General features: G+C 45.6%; 1 protein-coding gene and 1 non-coding gene across 2 annotated transcripts in view; both read left to right on the plus strand.

Moving 5' to 3' along the window:
- The window catches only part of LOC126295311 (probable cationic amino acid transporter), a 575,633-nt gene that overhangs the window by 334,575 nt on the left and 225,832 nt on the right, over positions 1-15,226 (plus strand). The window lies entirely within an intron of this gene.
- Trnaa-cgc (transfer RNA alanine (anticodon CGC)) lies at positions 12,153-12,227 on the plus strand. Its single transcript has one exon. It is a non-coding gene; the product is annotated as a tRNA-Ala (tRNA).

Here is a 15,226-nt window from a genome sequence, read left to right on the forward strand (position 1 = left end):
GTCGTGTAAAGTCATCAGATGATCAAAACGACTTGCAAAATGATTTAGATAGGATATTTGTATGGTGCGAAAAGTGGCAATTGACCCCGAATAAGGAAAAGTCCTCCTCCCATGAACCATGGATCTTGCCGTTGGTGGGGAGGCTTGCGTGCCTCAGCGATACAGATAGCCGTACCGTAGGTGCAACCATAACGGAGGGGTATCTGTTGAGAGGCCAGACAAACGTGTGGTTCCTGAAGAGGGGCAGCAGCCTTTTCAGTAGTTGCAGGGGCAACAGTCTGGATGATTGACTGATCTGGCCTTGTAACACTAACAAAAATGGCCTTGCTGTTCTGGTACTGCGAACGGCTGAAAGCAAGGGGAAACTACAGCCGTAATTTTTCCCGAGGGCATGAAGCTTTACTGTATGATTAAATGATAATGGCGTCCTCTTGGGTAAAATATTCCGGAGGTAAAATAGTCCCCCATTCGGATCTCCGGGCGGGGACTACTCAACAGGACGTTGTTATCAGGAGAAAGAAAACTGGCGTTTTACGGATAGGAGCGTGGAATGTCAGATCCCTTAATCGGGCAGGTAGGTTAGAAAATTTAAAAATGGATAGGTTAAAGTTAGATATAGTGGGAATTAGTGAAGTTCGGTGGCAGGAGGAACAAGACTTTTGGTCGGGTGACTACAGGGTTATAAGCACAAAATCAAATAGGGGTAATGCAGAAGTAGGTTTAATAATGAATAGGAAAATAGGAATGCGGGTAAGCTACTACAAACAGCATAGTGAACGCATTATTGTGGCCAAGATGGACACAAAGCCCACACTTACTACAGTAGTATAAGTTTATATGCCAACTAGCTCTGCAGATGACGAATAAATTGATGAAATGTATGATAAGACAAAAGAAATTATTCAGGTAGTGAAGGGAGACGAAAATTTAATAGTTATCGGTGATTGGAATTTCACAGTAGGAAAAGGGAGAGAAGGAAACATAGTGGGTGAATATGGATTTTGGGAGAGAAATGAAAGAGGAAGCCGTCTGGTAGAATTTTTCACAGAGCATAACTTAATCGTAGCTAACACTTGGTTCAAGAATCATAAAAGAGGGTTGTATACATGGAAGGATCCTGGAGATAATAGAAGGTATCAGATAGATTATACAATGGTAAGACAGAGATTTGGCAACCAGGTTTTAAATTGTAAGACATTTCCAGGGGCAGATGTGGACTCTGACCACAATCTATTGGCTATGACCTGTAGATTAAAACTGAAGAAACTGCAAAAATGTGGGAAATTAAGGAGATGGGACCTGGATAAACTGAAAGAACCAGAGGTTGTACAGAGTTTCAGGGAGAGCATAAGCGAAGAATTGACAGGAATGGGGGAAAGAAGAAGAATGGGTAGCTTTGAGGGATGAAATAGTGAAGGCAGCAGAGGATCAAATAGGTAAAAACAGGAGGGCTAGTAGAAACCCTTGGGTAACAGAAGAAATATTGAATTTAATTGATGAAAGGAGAAAATATAAATTTCAGTAAATGAAGCAGGCAAAAAGGAATACAAACACTTTGATGGAAACCCAGTTTCTAAGCAAAGAAGAGAAAGCAGAAAGATGGAAGGAGTATATAGAGAGGCTATACAAGGGCGTTGTTCTTGAGGACAATATTATGGAAATGGAAGAGGATGTAGATGAAGATGCAATGGGAGATATAATATTGCGTGAAGAGTTTGACAGAGCACCGAAAGACCTGAGTCGAAACAAGGCCCCCAGAGTAGACAACATTCCATTAGAACTACTGACAACCTTGGGCGAGCCGGTCCTGACAAAACTCTACCATCTGGTGAGCAAGATGTATGAGACAGGCGAAATATCCTCAGACTTCAAGAAGAATATAATAATCCCAATCCCAAAGAAAGCAGGTGTTGACATATGTGAAAATTACCGAACTATCAGTTTAATAAATCACAACTGCAAAATACTAACGCGAATTCTTCATAGACGAATGGAAAAACTGATGGAAGCCGACCTCGGGGAAGATCAGTTTGGATTCCGTGGAAATGTTGGAACACGTGAGGCAATACTGACTCTACGACTTATCTTAGAAGAACGATTAAGGAAAGGCAAACCTACGTTTCTAGAATTTGTAGACTTAGAGAGAGCTTTTCACAATGTTGATTGGAATACTCTCTTTCAAATTGTAAAGGTGGGAGGGGTAAAATACAGAGAGCGAAAGGCTATTTACAATTTGGACAGAAAGCAGATGGCATTTATAAGAGTCAAGGGACATGAAAGGGAAGCAGTGGTTTGGAAGGGAGCGAGACAGGGTGGTAGCCTATCCCCGATGTTATTCAATCTGCATATTGAGCAAGCAGTAAAGGAAACAAAAGAAAAGTTCAGAGTAGGTATTAAAATCTCTGGAGAAGAAATAAAGACTTTGAGGTTCGCGGATGACATTGTAATTCTGTCAGAGACACGGTACGGAAACAACTGGTTCTCCCGTAGCACTCTCCATACAGTGATGTGGTCAACGTTACCTTGTACAGCAGCAACTTCTCGGACGCTAACATTAGGGTTATCGTCAACTGCACGAAGAATTGCCTCGCCCATTGCAGGTGTCCTGCTGGAATGTTACGTGCTCCGTAAGACGCCGATCAATTGCTTCGAACGTCTTCCTGTCGGGAACCTTCGTACTGGAAATCTGTCTCGATACAAACGTACCGCGCCACGGCTGTTGCCCCGTTCTAATCCGTACATCAAATGGGCATCTGCCAACTCCGCATTTGGAAACATCGCACTGAGTGCAAAACCGCGTTCGTGATGAACACTAACCTGTTGATGCTACGTACTGATGTGCTCGATGCTAGTACTGTAGAGCAATGAGTCGCATGTCAACACAAGCACCGAAGTCAACATTACCTTCCTTCAATTGGGCCAACTGGCGGTGAGTCGAGGAAGTTGACGAAACTAAAATGAGCTCTGACATGGAAAGTAAGCGTTTCCGGACACATGTCCATATAACATATTTTCTTTATTTGTGTGTCAGGAATGTTTCCTGAAAGTACCTTTTTGTAACACCCTGTATAGTGATACACAGTATTTAGCCACACTTACTTGTGCACTGATACACATAAAGTAAACACGGGCTGTTTTTACAAAGAATTGTCGATATGATAGATATTCACTCTACTACCTATGGCGGAACGCCACATACACTCATTTTTAAAAAAGCAGGTGGAGTTTTTGTATTCTAATGAATAATTCGTCATGTGGCTGTAGAAGTGTTAAAGTGCGAGGTGTTTTGTGCACAGAACATTAACATTGGTTAGAAAAATGTAGAGAACTAAAGACAATGTTATCAAACCTTCCAAGATGCTACTTCAGAGGGTTGTAAAATTAATGTGCACAACGGAAAATAATGAACGCTAAAATGATGATTTGGCTCTGTGTGACTATCCCCCTGAAGCAGCTCTTAGGTTCTCTTAATGCTCTTTAACAACCTAAACATAAATAAATGATTAAGGCAACTAATGCTACCAAATAATAAATGGTCTTTCTTATTATACATTTATTGTAGATTTAAAAAAAAACTTTGTTGGAAATGTCTATATTTCCTTATTAAAATTGCTGATCAGTTGCCCAACTGTGCACCTTTTTATAGCCCCGCGATCGAATACAAATAACGCTAAATGACTGACGTCATCCACGTACCAAACTCTAGAAGACACTATGTTCAAAGATGATCTATGGTGCCGGCCGGGGTGGCCGAGCGGTTCTAGGCGCTACAGTCTGGAACCGCGCGACCTCTGCGGTCGCAGGTTCGAATCCTGCTTCGGGCATGGATGTGTGTGATGTCCTTAGGTGAGTAAGGTTTAAGTAGTTCTAAGTTCTAGGGGACTGATTACCTCAGAAGTTGAGTCCCATAGTGCTGAGAGCCATTTATTTTATCTATGGTGGTGTGGAACCTCAGTGGCAATAAACTAACGTGATCACAGCTGTTTTGCTTTATAGCCCTAATAAGCCGAAGTAATTTGCGATATCACCATCCGGTGCGTCGGAGTGATGGGTGACTTACTCGTCTGCAACAATGGAAGAACTCCAGCCACAAAATAAAACTCTCTCAAACACTAGGACGGCAGAAGGCGATCCTCTGACTAATCTACTCTAATACTGCCATCTCCTCTCTTGTTCTACAGGCGAGAAACGCCACAGAGTTCGGATAACGTCTCTTTGAACGTTTTGGCAGAGGGAGTGCTCTCAATTGCTGAACGCTGCGTACTCACCGACGACTTCCAACCCGGAGGCGAAGTCCAGAATCGTGTAGGTTCGCAGCAGAACAGTGCCCAACTGTTTTGCTGTAAACTCTGCTGACAAGGAGAGGCCGCCAGTTGTGAAATTCAAATTCGATACATACTGCGCATAATAAAAGCTCATGGCCAGAGCTGTAATGCGGCAAAGCACCGAGATGCACTTCTCAGCCGTTGTCGAGAAAATCGACAGATTAAAGTAACCTTTGCGGTGAAATACTCTCTACGATCAATAATATTCTGCAGCGTCGTGGCGCAGCTGTAAGCGCTCGGGTTCGTAATCCGAAGGTTGCCGGATCGAATCTCGCGCCATGCAATTTTTTATTATTATTATTATTTTTGTAATTCATAACTATTAATGAATTGCTTATGCATCTTGGTGAAGGCGGATCGCTTCCGTTTTTCCATTTCTTTAACAGGGTGTACGAAAGCTCTCACGTCCGCACTGATTATACACTCCTGGAAATGGAAAAAAGAACACATTGACACCGGTGTGTCAGACCCACCATACTTGCTCCGGACACTGCGAGAGGGCTGTACAAGCAATGATCACACGCACGGCACAGCGGACACACCACGAACCGCAGTGTTGGCCGTCGAATGGCGCTAGCTGCGCAGCATTTGTGCACCGCCGCCGTCAGTGTCAGCCAGTTTCCCGTGGCATACGGAGCTCCATCACAGTCTTTAACACTGGTAGCATGCCGCGACAGCGTGGACGTGAACTGTATGTGCAGTTGACGGACTTTGAGCGAGGGCGTATAGTGGGCATGCGGGAGGCCGGGTGGACGTACCGCCGAATTGCTCAACACGTGGGGCGTGAGGTGTCCACAGTACATCGATGTTGTCGGCGGAAGGTGCACGTGCCCGTCGACCTGGGACCTGACCGCAGCGACGCACGGATGCACGCCAAGACCGTAGGATCCTACGCAGTGCCGTAGGGGACCGCACCGCCACTTTCCAGCAAATTAGGGACACTGTTGCTCCTGGGGTATCGGCGAGGACCATTCGCAACCGTCTCCATGAAGCTGGGCTACGGTTCCGCACACCGTTAAGCCGTCTTCCGCTCACGCCCCAACATCGTGCAGCCCGCCTCCAGTGGTGTCGCGACAGGCGTGAATGGAGGGACGAATGGAGACGTGTCGTCTTCAGCAATGAGAGTCGCTTCTGCCTTGGTGCCAATGATCGTCGTATGCGTGTTTGGCGTCGTGCAGGTGAGCGCCACAATCAGGACTGCATACGACCGAGGCACACAGGGCCAACACCCGGCATCATGGTGTGGGGAGCGATCTCCTACACCTGCCGTACACGTCTGGTGATCGTCGAGGGGACACTGAATAGTGCACGGTACATCCAAACCGTCATCGAACCCATCGTTCTACCATTCCTAGACCGGCAAGGGAACTTGCTGTTCCAACAGGGCAATGCACGTCCGCATGTATCCCGTGCCACCCAACGTGCTCTAGAACGTGTAAGTCAACTACCCTGGGCATCAACATCTCCGGATCTGTCCCCCATTGAGCATGTTTGGGACTGGATGAAGCGTCGTCTCACGCGGTCTGCATGTCCAGCACGAACGCTGGTCCAACTGAGGCGCCAGGTGGAAATGGCATGGCAAGCCGTTCCACAGGACTACATCCAGCATCTCTACGATCGTCTCCATGGGAGAATAGCAGCCTGCATTGCTGCGAAAGGTGGATATACACTGTATTAGTGCCGACATTGTGCATGCTCTGTTTCCTGTGTCTATGTGCCTGTGGTTCTGTCAGTGTGATCATGTCATGTATCTGACCCCAGGAATGTGTCAATAAAGTTTCCCTTTCCTGGGACAATGAATTCACGGTGTTCTTATTTCAATTTCCAGGAGTGTATATAATTCCCGGTAATCAGTTGCAACAATTATGCATATAATAAGTTGTTGAAAGTCGTTTGTCGTGGAAAAGCTGGTGACTTCCAACATCAGTATGTTTTCCGCAAACAAAATTGTATTTCACAAATGTTATTAATTGTTTTCATAATGTTAACCACGTATAGTTAACGGAAGACGTAGAAGCGATATTCCGAAACGAATTCGTGTAGCGTAAGTCAAACGTTCGAATTAGAATAGAGACCCCATGAACACAAATTTGCTGTGGCAAGTATGAAATATAAACTCCTTTACTCGCTCGTTACACTTGAAGGACAGATGTTGAATGGGCAGAAACGAGGCGCCGCGTAACAGCGTAGTTGCCTGCTAACTTCGAAAGAAGGTAGATGAGGTCCCTAGCACAACTTATAACATCGTCGAAAATCAGCGAGGACGTGAGAGCTTTGGTACACCCTGTTAAACGAACGGAAAATTGGAGGCGGTACAATTGGAGAGCGATCCGCCTTCACCAACATGCATCAGCAATTCATTAATGTTTGAATCACAAAGAACTAATAATAAAAAAAATTTCACGGTGCGAGATTCGATCCGGCGACCTTTGGATTACGAACCCGAGCGCTTACCGCTGCGCCACGACGGTATAGAAAATCATTAATCGTAGAGAGTATTTTACTGCAACGGTTACTTCTAACTGTCGATTTTCTCGACAACGGCTGAGAAGTGCATCTTGGTGCTTTGCCACATGACACCTCTGGCCATGAGCTTTTATTATGCGCCGTATGAATCGAATCTGAATTTCACAATTGGCGGCCTTCACTTGTGAGAGCAAAGACAGCAAGTCCGTCCGTACCAAGGAGAAGCCGGTACTGAGCGACCGCCACACACGGGCGCTCACAACGGAAGACCTCGTCTCTCCAGCGCTGCCTTCCCAGCAAGGCTCCTCTCCCCCCCTCGTAATTCCGAAAACGAACCATATTCCCGAAACCACGGAGTATTCTCGCCCTCTACAGATTCTTCCCAACGCCGACCAACCATATTTTAGTCTTTTGTCGTCCAGCGCGGAAAGTCAGCGAGGTAATACCTATATTCGTACAATGGTACGCTCCTGAGTAAAAATCCTGACGCTTCCACGTTAGTCTCAGCTGCGTCCAGGGTCTGCAGTGTTCCCGATTATCCTTCCAGTCCGGCTACAAACCGGCCAGCCGCGACTCTCTTGTGTTCCAGCATTCAGGTGTCCAAACGTCCGTATTCTACTTTCTGTGTTTAAGCAGGACCAACACACCTGTGCGGACCTTCCACCCAGGGCTTGAGTTCTGCCTGTCGTTTCATCTTCACTGGCTTTCCAGCCTCTACTAGTATAGACAATAATTCATTACGCCGTTTTATTAATAAAGACACTCCATCACCTTTCACGCAAAAGCGTTAACAATTATTTACAAGACGTACATGACAATGTCAGTCTCTTTAAATAATCACATATACGATGTACAACCTATCAAATGAGACATAAGTGTGTTTGTAGATCACGGCAAAGTATGTGGATGGGTGCTTGTAAGGTGTGAAATTATAGCCACCTTACTACCTTCTTTATTTTATATGTGTTGGTCAAAGAAAAAAAGACCACAGACATTCTTGTCTTCGATTCTTATGTGGATGATAGGCGCTGTATATAATTGTGTGTAAGTCCTGTAAAGCTATTCAGAATATAAATAATACTTCCATCTAATAACATTTACTTTTTGTACAGCAGGCAGCTCTCATATGAGTGAATCAATATTTCGTGTAAATTTGCTGTTTTAGCGTGTGCTCCAAAGGGGACCACCATTTCTCTTGCAGCATAGGTCGGCCATTACGCCGGCAAAACAATTATTCGTATTAATCCACTTATTAAATGTAAATATAAATGCAGGAGAGCTCTCTGTTCCTCTCATTCAATATCCTAAAACCAGTAAAATTAAAGCTTCAATCATTAATATTTACTTTGCATTGAATCCGGTAAATTTTACATTGGCCACTTAACGACAGACGTCGAGAATCTCCTTAGCTTTCCTTGGTAATGAAAAATAAACATAGAAATTTATTACTTTTCATGAAAACAGAAATATCTCAGATATTAATTGTCGTTTTTAAGTTGGTACATAATTAAACCATTTGCCACCAGGCCCCCTGAGAACTAATTTTATTACAACTTTCCGCCTAATATACACAGATTTTTATTAGTAATAGCAACCGTTGAAGGCAGCGTGTCGCGCGCTGTGTTTCAAAAATTGTTACATACACAAAGCGGATGCGTATATGCTTGTAGTGGTATTGAGTTGGCGTAACAGTCTCATGCTAGCTAAAGTCAGAACTCAGTGCCAATGGTGAACATTTATCTTTAAATCAAGTTCCGCAACAGAAATAGGAAATTACAAACCGTATAAAAAAGTATTATTTTTTATATATACCACCACATACTTCATGGTCTTTGGCAAGAGATACGTCGTATAATCTGTAACTTACAAAAAGTTTTTAATTATGTATTAGATATTCCACTCTATCTGTTTACCTTCTATATAACTGTTAACCCATATTAAAATTTTTGATGCCGATATAAAGACACTCGTGAATCTAGCAACATTTACTGATGTAAAATCTGTACTAGTAATATTTGTACTATAATACAACGTATCGCTTACCGAAGTCCATGATGTAGTAAAGTGTCATATCCACCATATCAACATTCTTTGTAAAAACATCTAGTGTTTACTTTCTGTGAATCAGTGTAAAATCAAGTGCAGCTAAGTACTGTGTATATTTGTGTACGTAGCTTAATAATGTACATTATAGGAAGAATTCTGACATGGACGCCACAAGGCAGCGCACTAAGTACCTAAAACATACGTCGAGCGGTTCTAGGCACTTCAGTCTGGAACCGCGCGACCGCTACGGTCGCAGGTTCGAATCCTGCCTCGGGCATGGATGTGCGTGATGTCCTTAGGTTAGTTAGGTTTAAGTAGTTCTAAGTTCTAGGGGACTGATGACCTCAGAAGTTAAGTCCCATAGTGGTCCGAGCCATTTGAACCTAAAACATTAAAAAGGTTTTGGATTCGTAAACGTTTCGTCGCCGATTACTAAATTTCCGTCATTTTCACCAGTAGTAGCAGGACTGCTTATAGCTAAACTTGGTCCACAATATAATGTTCTTGTAATAGAGCCATCTGATAACTAGCCTCCAGTGACTCGAAAACAGGTTCATGGTTGAATAAATCGAAAAAAAAGCGACTGATTGCATATTTATTACCAGATAAATCGCCAGTTCGTCATTCACAGTGGACATAAATATGGGTTAGCTTGCTGATGACGAAGAGAAATACAAAGAGAGCAGGAAAAACGTTAACCTACTACCAGATCACAGTCATCCATTCCCATTGTAATGCTATGCTGCAGATTTCTCGAGGCGTTCCGGTCTCTAGCTAAAACCATCCATATCTCGCGCTCCCTACATGTTTTCCGTCATCTACCTGCCTTCTGTTATGAGAAATAGACATAATGCTTTCTTCTTGGCAGTATTTTCCATATTTTAGTTTCTTTGTCGATTCTGCAGTGAACCTCCTCATTCCGTACCTTGTTATTCCACCTACTTTTGAACATTCTTCTTTAGCACTACTTTTCAAACGCCTCGATCCTGTTCTGCTCCGGTCTTACAAGTGACCATGATTTACTAACATAAAATGCTGAAATGCCTTGCACTGGCAGGAGAGAGCGGATTAGGTTGTGGAAAGGGGCCAAAATCAGTTCCTGTCAGTTGCACTCAACATACTAACTTTATTTATCAACACACAACATTAAAACAAAGATGCATAACACTCAAAACTTTAATCGACCTCCTTTGATTAACTTTAGATCGACTGAAGGCCACATTCAAAATCCAAGACAAAAGGCTTAAACAAAATTGAAATACACTCCTGGAAATTGAAATAAGAACACCGTGAATTCATTGTCTCAGGAAAGGGAAACTTTATTGACACATTCCTGGGGTCAGATACATCACATGATCACAATGACAGAACCACAGGCACATAGACACAGGCAACAGAGCATGCACAATGTCGGCACTAGTACAGTGTATATCCACCTTTCGCAGCAATGCAGGCTGCTATTCTCCCATGGAGACGATCGTAGAGATGCTGGATGTAGTCCTGTGGAACGGCTTGCCATGCCATTTCCACCTGGCGCCTCAGTTGGACCAGCGTTCGTGCTTGACGTGCAGACCGCGTGAGACGACGCTTCATCCTGTCCCAAACATGCTCAATGGGGGACAGATCCGGATATCTTGCTGGCCATGGTAGTTGACTTACACCTTCTAGAGCACGTTGGGTGGCACGGGATACATGCGAACGTGCATTGTCCTGTTGGAACAGCAAGTTCCCTTGCCGGTCTAGGAATGGTAGAACGATGGGTTCGATGGCGGTTTGGATGTACCGTGCACTATTCAGTGTTCCCTCGACGATCACCAGAGGTGTACGGCCAGTGTAGGAGATCGCTCCCCACACCAAGATGCCGGGTGTTGGCCCTGTGTGCCTCGGTCGTATGCAGTCCTGATTGTGGCGCTCACCTGCACGACGCCAAACACGCATACGACCGTCATTGGCACCAAGGCAGAAGCGACTCTCATCGCTGAAGACGACACGTCTCCATTCGTCCCTCCATTCACGCCTGTCGCGACACCACTGGAGGCGGGCTGCACGATGTTGGGGCGTGAGCGGAAGACGGCTTAACGGTGTGCGGGACCATAGCCCACCTTCATGGAGACGGTTGCGAATGATCCTCGCCGATACCCCAGGAGCAACAGTGTCCCTAATTTGCTGGGAAGTGGCGGTGCGGTCCCCTACGGCACTGCGTAGGATCCTACAGTCTTGGCGTGCATCCGTGTGTCGCTGCGGTCCGGTACCAGGTCGATGGGCACGTGCACCTTCCGCCGACCACTGGCGATAACATCGATGTACTGTGGAGACCTCACGCCCCACGTGTTGAGCAATTTGGCGGTACGTCCTCCCGGCCTCCCGCATGCCCACTATACGCCCTCACTCAAAGTCCGTCAACTGCACATACGGTTCACGTCCACGCTGTCGCGGCATGCTACCAGTGTTAAAGACTGTGATGGAGCTCCGTATGCCACGGCAAACTGGCCGACACTGACGGTGGCGGTGCACAAATGCTGCGCAGCTAGCGCCATTCGACGGCCAACACCGCGGTTCCTGGTGTGTCCACTGTGCCGTGCGTGTGATCATTGCTTGTACAGCCCTCTCACAGTGTCCGGAGCAAGTATGGTGGGTTGACATACCGGTGTCAATGTGTTCTTTTTTCCATTTCCAGGAGTGTACAAGGGTCTTCTGCAGGTTTCACCCAAGAATATTTACTAAATCTTCAATCTAGTCGGCTGAAAGCTTTAGCGATTTAATTTTAATGGAACTAGATTGGAGGTCGCATATTAAGCAATAAAGGGAGTTTCAACCAAAAGGCAGAACGCCTTACGTTAAAACACGTCTTGCAGATTGGGCTGAAGGCGCCATACAAAACATAACAATGTTTGCCTTCTACGTCTACGTGACTACTCTTTCACAATAAAGTGCCTGGCAGAGGGTTCAATGAACCACCTTCATGCTTCCAGAATGAGATTTTCACTCTGCAGCGGAGTGTGCGCTGGTATGAAACTTCCTGGCAGATTAAAACTATGTGGCGGACCGAGACTCGAACTCGGGACCTTTGCCTTTCGCGGGCAAGTGCTGCACCAACTGAGATACCCAAGCACGACTCATGTCCCGTCCTCACAGCTCTACTTCCGCCAGTACCTCGTCTCCTACATTCCAAACTTTACAGAAGCTCTCCTGCGAACCTTGCAGAACTAGCACTCCTGAAAGAAAGGATATTGCGGAGACATGGCTTAGCCACAGCCTGGGGAATGTTTCCAGAATTCTGGCAGAAGTAAGGCTATGAGGAGAGGTCGTGAGTCGTGCTTGGGTAGCTCAGTTGGTAGAGCACTTGCCCGCGCAAGGCAAAGGTCCCGAGTTCGAGTCTCGGTCCGGCACACAGTTTTAATCTGCCAGGAAGTTTCATATCAGTACACACTCCGCTGTAGAGTGAAAATGTCATTCTGGAAACATCCCCCAGGCTATGGCTAAGCCATGTTTCCGGAGTATCCTTTCTTTCAGGAGTGCTAGTTCTGCAAGGTTCACAGAAGAGCTTCTGTAAAGTTTGGATGTTAGGAGACGAGGTGCTGGTAGAAGTAAATCTGTGAGGACGGGGCGTGAGTCGTGCTTGGGTAGCTCAGATGGTAGAGCACTTGCCCGCGAAAGGCAAAGGTCCCGAACTCGAGTCTCGGTCCGGCACAAAGTTTTAATCTGCCAGGAAGATTCACCTTCTTGCTTTCTCTCTACCATTCCACTCTCGAACTGCACCCCTTAAGGGCAAGAGAAGAACATTAATTTAAGAGAAATTATAACTCAGCTGAAGGCCACTCACCAACAAATAACTTAAGGGCTTAAACCATAGAATTTCAATTTAAAGGGCAGAAGGCAGCTAGACAAACAGTCAAACAAGTCATATTATTGTGCTAGTGCCTTTGTCCCACATTTCGCGCTAGGTCGGCATAGTTAAGGTCGGATTTGGCATGGTGGGGTGGCCGGGTGCCCCTCCTCTCGCCACCCCGTACCCCCTGGGATGTGTACCCCAGCTGTGTGGGTTGAGATCGGCTGGACGTGTAATATGACTCGAAGAGAAAGGTCCTGCAAGGAAATTCTGCTGCAGTGAATCTGGAGGAGCAAGAGCAAGAGGACAACCGAGGCTGAGATGTAGCGATGAAGTTGGAGAAGAGACTACTTGAGTTGGTTGCTGTAACTGGAGCTTGCAGTGAGATCCAGAGAGGAATGGTGGAAAATAATCGAGGAGACCAAGTCCAATGCCGGGATGTAGTTCCAATGGGGAAAAGGAGAAGTGTATATAATGGGCCTCAGCAGCAACACAAGTTGTGCTGTGTGCTCGTGTGAGACAGCGTTATCAGCACCTGGCGGTGTTTGAAAGGGGCCTCATAGTGGTTCTACAAGTGGCTGACTGATCAAGTCATGCAATATCAAGGTTTGCAGGACATTCACATGTGACAGAGCCCAACGTCGGACTCGATGGGAATCTGAAGACAGGCATACTCACCTGGCTGGCCACGTCTGAACACCAGAAAGGTGGGTCGCCAGATTGTGCACCAGGCACGTCTAAAGTTGCCATCCAAGAGCAAGTAATAGTGAAACGTCCCCTTAGAAGAATTAATGAATTACTTTGCTGATAAACCTCTACGTTATTTGATTTTCAAACAGCTGAGCAGAACTGATCGTACTCAGACATTTCGCTCTTTACCTATTCTGATCAACACTAAACGGACACACAATATTTTTAGCGCAACGCAATCTGACTTTCAGTAATCCCTACAAAAGAATGGCCCAGACTAGCAGTAACCTATACCTTTCATGAATCACTTACCTCACAAAAATCTTCGTTACTCGAACTACTGCAATACAGCGAGCGCCAACACTGCCAGCTAAATAAAAGATTCAAACTACTGAAGGCACTAACTACTGATAGGCAAATGAAAGATTTTGATAGAGAACAATCAAAGTATTTACCTTAATAGTGTTCAAAAGTCATATATTATATATATCAGTTCATGGCATCCACTCTTACAAATTTACTGTCTCTGATGGACACACGTCCAGATCGTCCGCTCTCAAAACTTCGCCATCTCTCTCGCCACATCCACCACTGCTGGCGACTCACCTCCAACTGCGCTACGCTACGCGCTGTTCACATCCAACTGGCCAACACTACAATAGCGAATATTCCAAATATGCAAACCAACCGCAGCCTTCACACAGCACAGTCAGTGATTTTCATATTAGAGCGCTACGTTGCGTTACCAACATAAACACCTAAACAGCCTACTTACAATACACTCTCTGCAATATTCTGCGTAATCCTGCACCGTTGGTCAGATGCGAGCAGGAGCCAGAGTAGGCAGTTACCGTCCCATTTGTAGGCTGATCTTTACACCACAACACAAATCACTGTGTGTGGGATGTTGCTGTGGTGGCGAACCATGCAATGCTGACGGATCGTGTCACTTGAATCGGGGTTTCGCAATACGCCAGACGACCATCGTTGGTGAGTATGACGGAAGCTTTGGAAGAGGTCCCATTCTTCGAATGTCTTGTTGAGGTACAGTGTGTTACTCGCGGCTTTATGGTGTGGGGAGCCATTGGATGTGACTTCAGGTCACGCCTGGATGATGACCCAAGGAAATCTGACGTCACAGTGGTACGTCTTGGTAATGCAGCATTCGCAGGTGTTACCTCTCGTGCAAAAAGATCTCGGTTCCATTTTTCGGCAAGACAACGCACGTCCACACAGAGCACGTGTCTCTGTCAACTGTCTGCGTGATACCGAGGTATTCCTGTGGCCAACTAGGTCCGCAGATCTGATAGAACAATGTTTGGGGCGAGCTCAGATGTCAACCCATCCCAGTGTCAGTGTCCATTTACAACAGTCTGTGCTGATCCACCATGGACAGGGGACATCAGCTGGTTAATTGTCAATATGAGTGAAACCCTGTAACAGCCATTTAACTGAGATGTTACTTTATTGGCGGCGTTGTGGCCGAGCGGTTCTAGGCGCTTCAGTCTGAAACCGCGCTGCTGCTATGGTCGCAGGTTCGAATCCTGCCTCGGGCATAGATGTGTGTGATGTCCTTAGGTGAGTTAGGTTTAAGTAGTTCTAAGTCTAGGGGCTTGATGACCTCAGATGTTAAGTCCGATAGTGCTTAGAGCCAATTGAACCATTTGTTACTTTATTTTATTTTGAAGGCTACCAGTTTCGGCATTCCATCTTCAGGCCCCATATGCATCTCTCCAAATAAGCGATAATGTCGTATACTTCCATAAGTCTTCGAATGAAGCACTAGTGAAACGATTGAATTCACGACATCCAAGGATTTATGGCACTATATGACATTATCGCTTATTTGGAGAGATGCATATGGGTGCTG

Source organism: Schistocerca gregaria, chromosome 11 (genome assembly GCF_023897955.1).
Source record: "Schistocerca gregaria isolate iqSchGreg1 chromosome 11, iqSchGreg1.2, whole genome shotgun sequence".
NCBI lineage: Eukaryota > Metazoa > Arthropoda > Insecta > Orthoptera > Acrididae > Schistocerca > Schistocerca gregaria.